Raw genomic sequence first — 12,460 nt, 5'->3', positions numbered from 1 at the left:
TCCATGGTATGACTATGATTGATTGATTGATTGATTGATTGATAAACTTTATTAATCCCAAAGGGAAATTAAATCGTCATGGCAGCTCAATACATCAATAAACACAACTTCTCTAGACAGACAAATTATACAGTCTAATAGCGCTAGGTAGAAATGATTTCCTATAACGTTCCTTCAAGCAACAAGGATGAATAAGCCTGTTGCTGAAGCTACTCTTAAGATTGTCCAGAGTCTTATGGAGAGGATGAGTTTCATTGCTGATTATCGCTAACAGCTTTGTCAGCACTCTATCCTTAGCCACTTCCTCCAAAGTACTAAGCTCAGAACCGACAACAGATTCAGCCTTTTTGATGAGTTTGTTTAATCTGTTGGCATCCTTTGTCTTAAGTCCCATACCCCAACACCCCACAGCAAAGAAGATAGTACTCGCCACAGCAGTCTGATAAAACATCTTAAGTATCCTGTTGCACACATTGAAAGACTTTAGCTTCCTCAAAAAATATAGCCGGCTTAGGCCCTTCTTATAAACAGCTTCAGTGTTTGTAGACCATGCCAACTTGTTGTCCAACTCAACTCCCAAGTACTTATATGATTTCACATGTTCCACATAGGTCCACCCGATGCAAACTGGAGATGGTGGGGTCTTATTCCTGCTGAAATCTATGACCATTTCTTTTGTTTTCGCCACATTTAACTTCAAGCTATTTACCCCACACCACCTCACAAAGCCATCAACCAACTCCCTGTACTCATCCTCATCCTTGTTCTCCACACAGCTTACTATGGCTGTGTCATCAGAGTATTTTTGCAGATGACATAACTCAGAACTGTACTTAAAGTCTGCAGTGTAAATTGTAAACAAGAAAGGAGATAGCACAGTTCCCTGGGGGGCACCGATATTACTTATCAAACGTTCAGACACACATCCTTGTAGTCTCACAAACTGAGGCCTGCCCGTTAGATAATCATGGATCCAAGTGATTAATGAAGCGTCCACTTGCATCTCGTCCAGTTTTGCCTTCAACAATCTTGGCTGAATAGTATTGAACGCGCTGGAAAAATCAAAAACAGGATGCGAGCTATGGTGTTAGGTCTATCCAGTGAACAATATGCCTTCTGCAGTAGATAGATAATTGCATCTTCCACACCCACCTGGGGCTGATAAGCAAACTGCAGAGGGTCAAGTGATGGATACACTAGCGGTCTGAGGTATGCCAAAACCAATCTCTCCATAACCTTCATTAAGTGAGAGGTTAATGCGATGGGTCTGTAGTCATTCAGTGCCTTAGGATGTCTATTCTTAGGCACTGGAACCAGACACGATGTTTTCCATAGCAATGGTACTCTCTGAAGATTTAAACTCAAATTAAAGAGATGCTGAAGTACTCCACACAACTGGCTAGCACATGTCTTCAACACTCGTGGACTAATATCATCTGGTCCAGCCGACTTACTCTGATTTAACCTTCCCAATTCTTTTCTGACCATGTCGGCTGAGATATATAATCCAGTCTGACGTGGAGATGGCATAATTGGACTGAAAGGGACGCCAGAGTTTGTAGAGGACAACGAAGAATATGAGAGTGATCTGGAAAAGGTCAGTGAAGCACTAGGAGAGGGAGAAGGGGGGTCAGCAGGAGTAGAAGAGGTAGTAGATGCAGAAGTAGAGGTAGTAAAGGTAGCATTGGAAAAATGGCTACTAGAGTTTGAAGAACCCGTATCAAACCTGTTAAAAAACAGGTTAAACTCATTTGCTTGTTGTACATTACCCTCCACAACACCTCCAGCTTTTCTCTGAAGACCAGTAATCTTCCGTATCCCACTCCACATATCCCTAGGCTTGTTGTTATCTAGACTCTCCTCCAGTTTTCTTCTGTAATTATTCTTGCTCTCCTTAATTCTTCGTTTTAGTTCTCCTTGTACTTGCTTTAATTGAACTCTATCTTTTGACCTAAAAGCTCTCTTCTTTTCATTAAGTAGAGCCTTCAGATCACTGCTCACCCAAGGTTTATTATTAGGGTAACAGCGGACCTCCTTCTTAGGGATGGAACAGTCCACACAGAAATTGATATACTCAGAGACACAGTCAATTAGTGCATCAATATCATCACCATGTGGTTCATACAGGACATTCCAGTCGGTGGTTTCTAATGCACAACGCAGTGACTCCAACGCTTCATGAGACCATGTCCTCACAGTTCTCACTATAACTGGTTGCTGCTGAACAACAGGCCTGTATGATGGTGTGAGCAGTACTAAATTATGATCTGACCTTCCTAATGGAGGGAGGGCAGTAGACGTATAGGCATCTTTAATATTTGCATACAGCAAATCAAGAGTCTTATTTTCTCTTGTTTTACAGTTAACAAACTGGTAAAAAGTTGGGAGTGTGGAGGAAAGAGATACATGATTGAAATCACCTGTGATCAAAACAAAAGCACCAGGATATTTTGTTTGTATATTCGCTGTCACAGAGAGAATGACGTCAGACGCAGATTCCGCGTTTCCTGATGGAGGAATGTAAACAATAATGGCGACCACACTTGTAAATTCCCTCGGCAGATAGTATGGGCGCAATCCGACAGCCATAATCTCAACATTCCGATTACAAACACGCTCTTTGATGGTAATGTGTCCCGGATTGCACCATCGCGAATTCACAAGTAAGCCGAGCCCCCCTCCTTTCCTCCTACCACTCGCAATTAAATCTCTATCAGCTCGAACCGTATGGAAGCCAGGAATAGTTACATTTGAGTCCGGTATCTGTTCATGAAGCCACGTTTCTGTGAGGCACATGATACTGCACTCTCTATAATCCCTCCGTGTCCTGACAAGCGCCTCCAATTCGTCCATTTTATTCGCCAAGGATCTAACATTTCCCTGCAGGTATAACTGCAGGTATACAGGGTTTAAATCTTCTTCTTTTCATCCGCCGCTTCACTCCCGCTCTACAACCTCGCCATCTCCTCCTTACCTCCTCAGGTATGTTATGCTTTTCCCCGACCTCCAACGCTAGTTGCCTCAGCGCAATCAACTGATCACGCGTGTAAACAATGCCATCGGTCCTCCCGGCATCACTTCCATTGTTTAACAGCGTCCCGCATACAATAAAGAGCAGTAAAAAGTATCCAAACCACCGATGAAACATCTTGAGAAGAATTTAACGTAATAAACCTTGACTAAAAGACTGATGACTGACTGATGACTGATGCTGCCACAACAGGCTGCCGCTTAACACAGCGCCATGTCTTCTTGACCCCATAAGCACAGTTTTTCTTCCTGACCTGTCCATGGTATGACTATGAGGGAGGCTGGGCAACGAGTACAGCCAAATTTGAGTCGCTTCACTGTTGCCTCCATCATCAGAACCTTCAGGGAGGAAAACAGGTAGATGTTCTTGCAGTAAGACTGCTCTGTACAGTAACTTTTGAGTGCTGAACTCATGCTGTGACAACACATACACTGTTGTACTATGCTACTGTACTAAAGAAATGCATCAAATTGCCTTGCATACAGAGTTTCAGTATGTTTCCATTTTTTTCCTGTAAAAAGGATGTGGGACAGTTACAGTAATAAGTGCTTCTATTTTTGCAGGACACAGAGACGACCACCTGGTGGAGGCAGGCTAAGGCTTTTGTCAGAGGAGCAAGAGAGGGAGCTTGTGAACATGGTAATTGCCAATAATGTAATCCGCCTGCGAGAGATTCAAAGGAGAGTGATTGAGGATGATCATCATTTTCGAGGGATAAATGTCATCAGCCTCTCCACAATTGATCGCATCCTCCGAAAGAACCAATTCCGGATGAAACAGGTGTACCGTGTCCCTTTCGAACAAAACTCTGACAGAGTGAAAAACCAACGAGTGGAATATGTTCAGGAATGAGTTTTGATTTTGTATGAAGTATTGTGTTCCATCACAGCATAGCAGTTTATGCTGCCATTTGTGCCTTCTTGAACTGTGGTTCAGGGTAGTGATTTACTCTACTGTGTTTTGTGTTTTGCAGAGAATGTTTGAGATTGAAGGACAGCCTGTTCCCCATGAAATTATCTTTGTGGATGAGGCAGGTTTTAACCTGACCAAAAGGAGGAGAAGAGGGAGGAACAGAATTGGTCATCGGGCTATTGTAAATGTCCCTGGTCAGCGTGGAGGGAATGTCACTATGTGCGCAGCCATCAGCCAACGAGGGGTACTCCACCGCCATGCCATTCTAGGACCCTATAATACTATGCTCCTCCTTGCTTTCCTTGATGGTCTAAGAGAGCATATGTTCCAGCTGGACTACAGGGAACCAGCACAGCCAGAGCAGCCTCACTACGTTGTTGTTTGGGATAATGTCAGCTTCCATCATGCTGTTCTGGTTCGTGACTGGTTTACCAATAACCCAAGGTTTTCTAACATCTTTCTGCCTGCATACTCTCCCTTTCTAAACCCGATAGAGGAGTTTTTTTCGGCATGGCGGTGGAAAGTGTATGACAGAGAGCCTTATGTCCGTGTTCACCTCCTCCAGGCCATGGAAGAAGCCTGCCTAGACATAACAGTAGATGCATGCCAGGGGTGGATCAGGCATGCAAGAGGATTTTACCCCCGCTGCCTGGCTAGGGCCAATATAGCCTGTGACGTGGATGAGATTCTCTGGCCTGACCCAGACCAAAGACAGGATGCTGAGGTGGAATCATTTTTGTGTATGTGTTGTACTGTATAGTACATGAATAAAAATTTGCCAGTGTACATTGGTTGCGTCTTTTTTGTTCATCATGTGAAAATGTTTTTGAGGGGAAGAACCACAAGCAACATAACTTGCCAGTTTTGGAAATATTGTTTTTAATTTATTGCACCAGTGTGTAAGACTATGTTGTAGTGTGAGTGTTTTTGAGGCCTTGTGTGTGACGTCTGAAGGCAAATTTTGATTTTTCAGCAAGAGTGAATGGTTTTGAGTGTAGAGCTTCATTTTGACCTGAAAATAGGATGTTTGGGAAATTGGGTGAGACGTTATGGATTTGTGTTTACTGTTTTGAGAATACGAGGCATAGTTTCAAGAAATGTGTTTAAGCAATCGAGAAAAACTGTAAAGAAGAGAGTGAAGACATGAAGATTGAAGAAACATTCAGAGTCAAACATGAGGATACTGAGGAACAAACAGGTTGGTTTTCATTCTCAAAGCTGAACTATCCTATGAATTGTACTGTACATTTTCTGAATTCATTTGACTTTGTCAGGTGTTTTTCTACTCTGTTTGTCCTCTTGAGGCTTTCTTTTTCGAAAGAATTTCAGCTTCATTGTTTTTTCTTAAAGTTCTTTTAGTGCTCTGATTTAAAAACAGCATTTGTCGACTTCTGTCTTATTTAATATGTAAATGTTAAGGTGCACCGCTAGGTTTGATTAACATTTTTCATATGAAATGGTTAAATACATTTTTTACATGTGGTCTAACTTGCTCTGATGTAATGATGAAGTATGCAAAATAAAGTCTGGTGACAGCAGTGCCTTTCACTGGACTAGGGCTGCCCACTTAATAGTTTACTGAATGTCAGTCGTCGAGAAGAGGCTTAGTCATCTAAAATTTTGTTATTTGGTCAGTCACAGTAAAAATGGTCCATGTCATAAATGAACAGATTATTAACAGCTGGTCCTTGAGGTAGGCCTAATAACGGTATATCGGGCAGGAAATAAAAACATTTGCCTATCATTCATCAATCTCACATATGAATTATCATTTGAATATCTTGGGCCAAGTGGGGCTAAAGGAACAAAAGTGGAGTTTATCCAAGAAGTCAGCACCGCTGTTTATTTCCCACATTTTCATATCAAGCTATCAAATACCATCGACATATAAAACAATTTTAATGGCAAAACTAATTTTCAGACACCAGCAAATTAACGTCTGAATTAATGTACGATTGCGACCCGATGGGATTAAAGTAGAGATGTTCCGATACCATTTTTCCCCTCCCGATACCGATTCCGATACCTGGGCTCAGGGTATCGGCTAGGGCTGCGCAATAAATCGAAAGCTTTATTAAGCTTTTAATTATAAGGCGCGTTTAGTGAATGAAGCCGGTACTTTGATTAGTAGTAAATCTCCATCATGTGCATTTGGCTGCGTTCAGCTGGAGTGTTCAGAAGCGTAAATCACTGACAAGCTAAATTCGATTCGATTTTGAGCGCGATTAGGCGTAGCTTGTCAGTGATTTACGTCTCTGAACACTCCAGCTGAACGCACGTGATGGAGATTTACTACTAATCAAAGTACTGGCTTCATTCACTAAACGCGCCTCATAATCGCATTCGATTTATCGCGCAGCCCTAGTATCTGCCGATACCGAGTACTGATCCGATACCTGTGTGTATCTGTATATAGCTGTAGATACTACTATGTAAGATTGTAAAAGGGATTAATTACACATATAATTTATAATTTAGCTCAAAGGGAAATCGAATATGATTCAATAGGGAATTTGAACAGAATCGCTTTTTTACGGCTGTTCAAGAGTCGACCTGCGATTCATTCACAAGCCGTAACAGAAACTCTGCGATGGACATTACTATCCAGAATATAGTGAAAACACTATATATTAGCACAGTAGCAAAATCAGCAGTTTAAGACATTAACTTGTAAGCACAAAACACAAGATACTTATCTTTTCTAATAAAAATATGATTTTAATGGATAAACCTAACACATACAAACTAAACTAACATAAACACACGCATTCACACAGGTTGCAGAAAGAGAAAGTGAGGAAAGAATGAGTTTAAAGGAATGAAAATATGAAGTCCCAAGTTAGCAATATGTGCAATTGCTTAGACCTGAACAACCATCAATCACTTAATTAACCCTCGTATTGAGTCTCTCAAAGAGGTTATTAAACTTTATATCAAAATGCACCAGTTCAGTAAGATTCTGGAGGTTACTTGCGCGTTGCCTTTGGGAATTCCTTTAGTTGCGTCGCTTCAGAAAGGGGCTTTCCCGAGGTTGCTGATTGGTTGGTTCTGTGGTCCTTTGTGTGCTTGGGCGTTGGCTGGATATGAGAGTTGCGTGCTGTTGAAGTTGAGGTCAGCGAAGACGTTTAGGTCGGTCGCGGCTTGCACAAACTTAACTAGAAACGAAACTCTCAACGGAAAGAAATAAAAAAAAGATTAGAGAAAAAGATAGAAGTGTGGTGATCTCCTCATGTTTCCTTTAGATGAGGAGGCTGGCATTCAGGCCAGGCGGCGTCGAGACGCGGCGGCGCGAAGCACGTGAAGAGCGTTATAAGGAGTAAGAAAAGTTGCAAGAGATAAGAGCGAGATTTTAGGGTGTCCTGGGTATTTAAGCTCAGCTTTTGGACACATCCCAAAATGGTGTCTTGACCAATTAGAACAATGTCCGAAGTCCGGTGGACTGCTGGTTCCTCCTACCAACCATAAATCACAATGTTATCTTATTAGTCCTGTGATCCCAAATTCCCGCTCTTTGCAGAGATAAATTTGGACATGATTTCTATAACAAGACTATAATACATTTCGCAAAGAATTGAATTACAGGAACATTTTGAGAATGCGATTTCCAACTCAGACATATCAAACATCAATATAAACCATTAAACTATTCAATAGTTATCAAAAGGGACATACACAATGAGTGATTAAAACATAATAGACAAATGTGTGGGTTACATATATGATAGGAAGTTATACATAGAAATGAGGAGTTGCTCCTTAGTTCTTTAGCACATTTTAGGCGCATATGTACATCAATAGACAGTTTTCTGTGCCCTTCTGTGAGGGTCTGTTCTCTAAGCTGGGAGGTCAAAAGTTTAGGGAAGGAATTTCCGTTGTGTCCTGTGTGTGGGGGAAAACCAACCATATCGCTAATGACTTTAATCATGTGATGTTCAAAATGTGCATCTCTTTGACAATTAATCTTGGTTACTTGCTCCAAATTTGACAATCTCCTTCCTTGGAAAGTGTCCTTTTGTGTTAATGTTGCAAGTTCTTGGTTAGTTAGGTCTGCTTCAGGCTGGCGTTCTGGCGCCAGGCTATCAAACGTCAGATTTATGACGGGCCTCTTGTGGAATGTACGTCTGTAGAAGTGTTCTAACTTCTAATAGACTCTCTTAAATTGTCTGATTCGCGCTGAAATCCTACAACTAGCTGTGTATTAACTGACATAATTATTTTATGCTGTGCTTTAGATTTATCCCTTAATAAAACATGAACAAGTACATATAGTGAACTAGTGTGTTTTTATTATCTGGCATATTTTTGAAAAAGAAACTGAACTTCAACATCTGAAATGCAGCCACATTTCTAACACTGTAAACTGATAAAGGTATTTTTACAATATAACTCTATAAAACAGTGGAACAAATAAATCTAGGAATATAAAAAAATAAATATAAATAATATAAGAAAATTATCTCTTTAAAACTTAAAGTCCACAAACAATTTTGTTAAATAAAAGGCATTTTAGTTTTTAAATGCAAAAGTACAAAAAAGTGCAACAGTAACTTGTGAGTAGTCTATTAAAAAAAAAAGTAAGTGCAGCCACAATGTAGTAAAATAAAAGACTTGAATAATAGAGTACAAAAATAAACCTCAACTGAACAAGTTAAGATTCACCAAGAGCAGTATTAAACCCAGAATGAAAATATAAATATTTCAAGTAACTTAAAGTAGGTTACACACTGCTGTGGAAACTGCTCACAATTTCAATAACAATGGCAAGTTCTTCTTCAGGAAAATTAGCATTTCCTTGCATCCACAATATTAGATGCTGTGCTGAACAGTCTCTCACTGTCCACACTAGTACCAGGGGCGGAGTGGGAAACCGAACTCGGTTGACTGCCCAGTACTGGAATGGGCTGTCTGAGCGTGAGATAGTTTGCTCCATTATATATGTCTGAAGTTAAAGAAATGTGCTTGTAGTACCTGCACCATGTTCCTCATCATGCTCCTGCAGGATTTCCTCAAACAGGCCCTTCAAGCTACTCTCTATACTGCCGCTGCCACCTAGCTTTTGTGTAAACCTCATGTTCCGCGGGGTGACGCGTCTTCAAATGCTTTATCAAGTTTGTTGTGTTAAAGTTGCTAATACTTGTGCCACCCCTTGAAATGGCAGCTTCACATATAGTACATGTCGCTGTTTTACTGGCGGGTTGATCAAGCCTGAAATACTGCCAAACAGCGGACATTCTTCTAGCACGTTTCTTCTTCTTCGTTGCCGTAAACAGTTGTGTCACGACACAACTTCCTGTGTTTGCATTCTGAGCAGCGAAGAAGAATTGATTTCCGATTTGCAGCGTTAAGCAAACCTAGCGGGCATAACTAGGTTATGTTTAGGAAAATGGTATCGGATCGGTACGTGGACTCAAATACTCGCCGATACCAATGGCAGATTTTTTTGTGGTAACGGCAGCATTTCCGATACTAGTATCGGAATCGGGACAACCCTAGATTAAAGTCTATGCAGAAATGTATTACACACAATGCTAAAGGTTGTAAATGCTAATTGCTACAAAAAACATGTTATGGTTATGAAAATACCAGAGACTGCTTGATGAAGAACTTAAATAATATATGATTAAAATCAAGTATTTATTTGTTTTCAGTTTTGTTTTGTGTCCTCCATGTGCTTTTGTTTATCCTGGTATTCTGCATTCGCAGTTGTAATACATATAGGGTTACCACTTTGAATACCAAAAAAATAAGGGACGCATTCTGCGGGGGTGGGGGGGTTGTGCACAAAACTGCAAAGGAACCTTTCTTGCGTTTAAGCTCTGAAAACTTTAAGACACGGGGGGTTACCTGGAGAAGTATCTGTCATTTCTACACCGGACGCGACAAAATACAATAGAACCTATTACACTGGATGCGGCCCGACACGGCTAATCCCCCACAATAATCTGCTGACGCGTTCTATTTATGACGTGCTCACACAAAGTTTAAATGATTTGCAACGGTTGCTTTGCTACGTCCAGTGTAGACAGACTGTATCTGTCCGCTGTAGACACGGTTAGACTTGGTAGACTCTGCTTAAAAGACCCGCCCTCCTCACTGGACAGTTAAAAAGACCAATCAAACTCACGATGACATCAATTATTACCCAATCAAAAGTAGGAAAGGAGGCATCTTCATAAAATGCTTGTGGGATGATTTGCATGAGACGCTGCTTTAAAAAAAATTATAAAAAAATATGGGACAAAACCCGTCCCGTATTGATTCAAAACGGGACGCGCAATTTCATTCTCAAATACGGGACAACCCTACATTTCATATACTTTGTTTGACTCATATAACTGTGATTTCTTGTTTGTGAGCTCCTTTGGCTAAAAGGGTAACAGTGCAGTGGGACTCAACACCTCTTACAGTTGCTTAGTGGATATAGGATGTAGTTGTATGTTAGTTGAAACACTTTACATGTTTGAATGTTTTGATGTCTGTTGTTTTTTTGTCATTAAACTGTTAACTTTTATTTGTCTTTTTTCACCTTAGATCTGAGGGCACTGAAAGAGGAGAGTGAAGTACTGAATGAAATGGAAGAGAAAGATCATGATTTCATAAATGAAGAAAAATCTTTTAATTGTTCACTGACTGAAAAGATTTCCTTAAGAAAAAGGACCAAAAAGACAGGAAGAAGTTTTTTCATCTGTCAACAGTGTGGAAAGTGTTTTGGTTATAAAAAAAATCTTAAAACACATGTTAGGAGTCACGTTGGAGAGAATCCCTACACATGCCCTGAGTGTGGACAGAGTTTCCATCAAAAACAACTCTTTGAAGACCATATGAGAATTCACACTAAGCAACCCTACACATGCCCTCAGTGCGGAAAGAAGTTTAATTATAAAGTACGCTTTGAAGAACACTTAAGAATTCACACTGGAGTTAAGCCTTTTACCTGCCAGCAATGTGGAAGAAGTTTCAAACATAAAGGAAACCTTGATAGGCACATGAGTGTTCACACTGGAGAGAAGCCCTACTCCTGCCAACAGTGTGGAAGAAGATTCAACCGGAAAGAACACCTTCATTGCCACATGACAGTTCACACTGGAGAGAAGCCCTACTCCTGCCAACAGTGTGGAAGAAGATTCAACCGGAAAGAACACCTTCATTGCCACATGACAGTTCACACTGGAGAGAGCCTTTTCACCTGCCAACAGTGTGGAGTAAGTTTCACTCAAAAAGACAGCTTTAACAGACACATGAGAATTCACAATGGAGATCAGTCTTACTCGTGTGATCAGTGTGGAAAGAGTTTTGATCAACATGAAAACCTTGAAGTCCACATGAGAACTCACAGAGAGAAACCCTACACATGCTCTGAGTGTGGAAAGAGTTTCTGTCGAAAATAACAATTTAAAGTCCACATGAGAATTCACTCTGGAGAGCAACCCTACACATGCCCTCAGTGTGGAAAGAGGTTTAATCGTAAACAAAGCCGTGAAAACCACATGAGAATTCACACTGGAGAGAAGCCTTTCACCTGCCAGCAATGTGGAAGAAGTTTCAACCAAAAAGGATCCCTTAACCAGCACATGAGAGTTCACTCTGGAGAGAAGTCATTTAAATGTGGTCACTGCGGAAAGAGTTTCAGAAATAAAGCAACACTTCAATACCACGAGGTTTCACACATGAGAGAACTGTATTTTTATGTTATCAGTGTGACAGGCATGTAATAACACCAGAAAGAGGTCTTTGCTGTGCCATCACTGTGGAAAGATTTGCAGAAACAAGACGATCTTAAGGTTTACAGAAGCACCTCTGATAAGTTTTGAAATATCTGAGAAGTGAATTTGGGCTTTGTTTACACCTGGGTTTAAAATGTGTTTTGGTTGATTGGATCACAAGTAGACTGTATCTGTACAACAGTTTCTTTTGACCACTTCTCTCCCCATTTTGTTAAAGGGAGGTTAAATGCATGGGATCTTTCAGATCTTCCGATCAAATAATATATATATATATATATATATATAAAAAAAAAAGTAAGTCTGGAGAAAACGACCAAAGAGGGAAAAGAAATAAAGAAGAAGACTTAGTAAGCAGTGCTGGTGTTAGTGAAAGGGAATCAATAAATTGAGAACGGGAGAAATTAAAAATTGTAGTGCAATTTACAGAGGGGTAATTGCATGAATAAATGAGTTGAAACAAACAGATGAGATCAAATGTAATGCTGCCTTCATGTGCTATCGTAATTATGGTAAATACTAAAATCCGACATCAAAATTGCACATGAACACCCACTCACATTGTAATTTCCACTGGAAAGCTCAAATTTTTTTATGATACCCGAGTTGCCGAGATGGGATAAACTTTGACCTTTCAACATGGCGGACAGCAACGAAACTATACTGAATGGTAAACATTGCATGATGTTAAAAGTTAAAAAAACTTATATAGGCGATATAAAATATATATACTTATATAGGCTTATATAAAAACTTATATAGGCTAGCTAAAACAGAACCATTAGTTAGTATTGTC

The 12,460-nt window shown here is 40.3% G+C and overlaps 1 pseudogene; it reads left to right on the top strand.

Moving 5' to 3' along the window:
• Positions 1–3,301: 3,301 nt before the first annotated feature.
• On the top strand, positions 3,302–11,655 carry LOC141332995 (uncharacterized; annotated as a pseudogene).
• The last annotated feature ends 805 nt before the right edge of the window (positions 11,656–12,460 follow it).

This window comes from Garra rufa, chromosome 4 (assembly GCF_049309525.1).
Source record: "Garra rufa chromosome 4, GarRuf1.0, whole genome shotgun sequence".
NCBI lineage: Eukaryota > Metazoa > Chordata > Actinopteri > Cypriniformes > Cyprinidae > Garra > Garra rufa.
The sequence above is the reverse complement of the archived record's forward strand: the minus strand, read 5'-3'. Positions and strand labels throughout refer to the sequence as shown.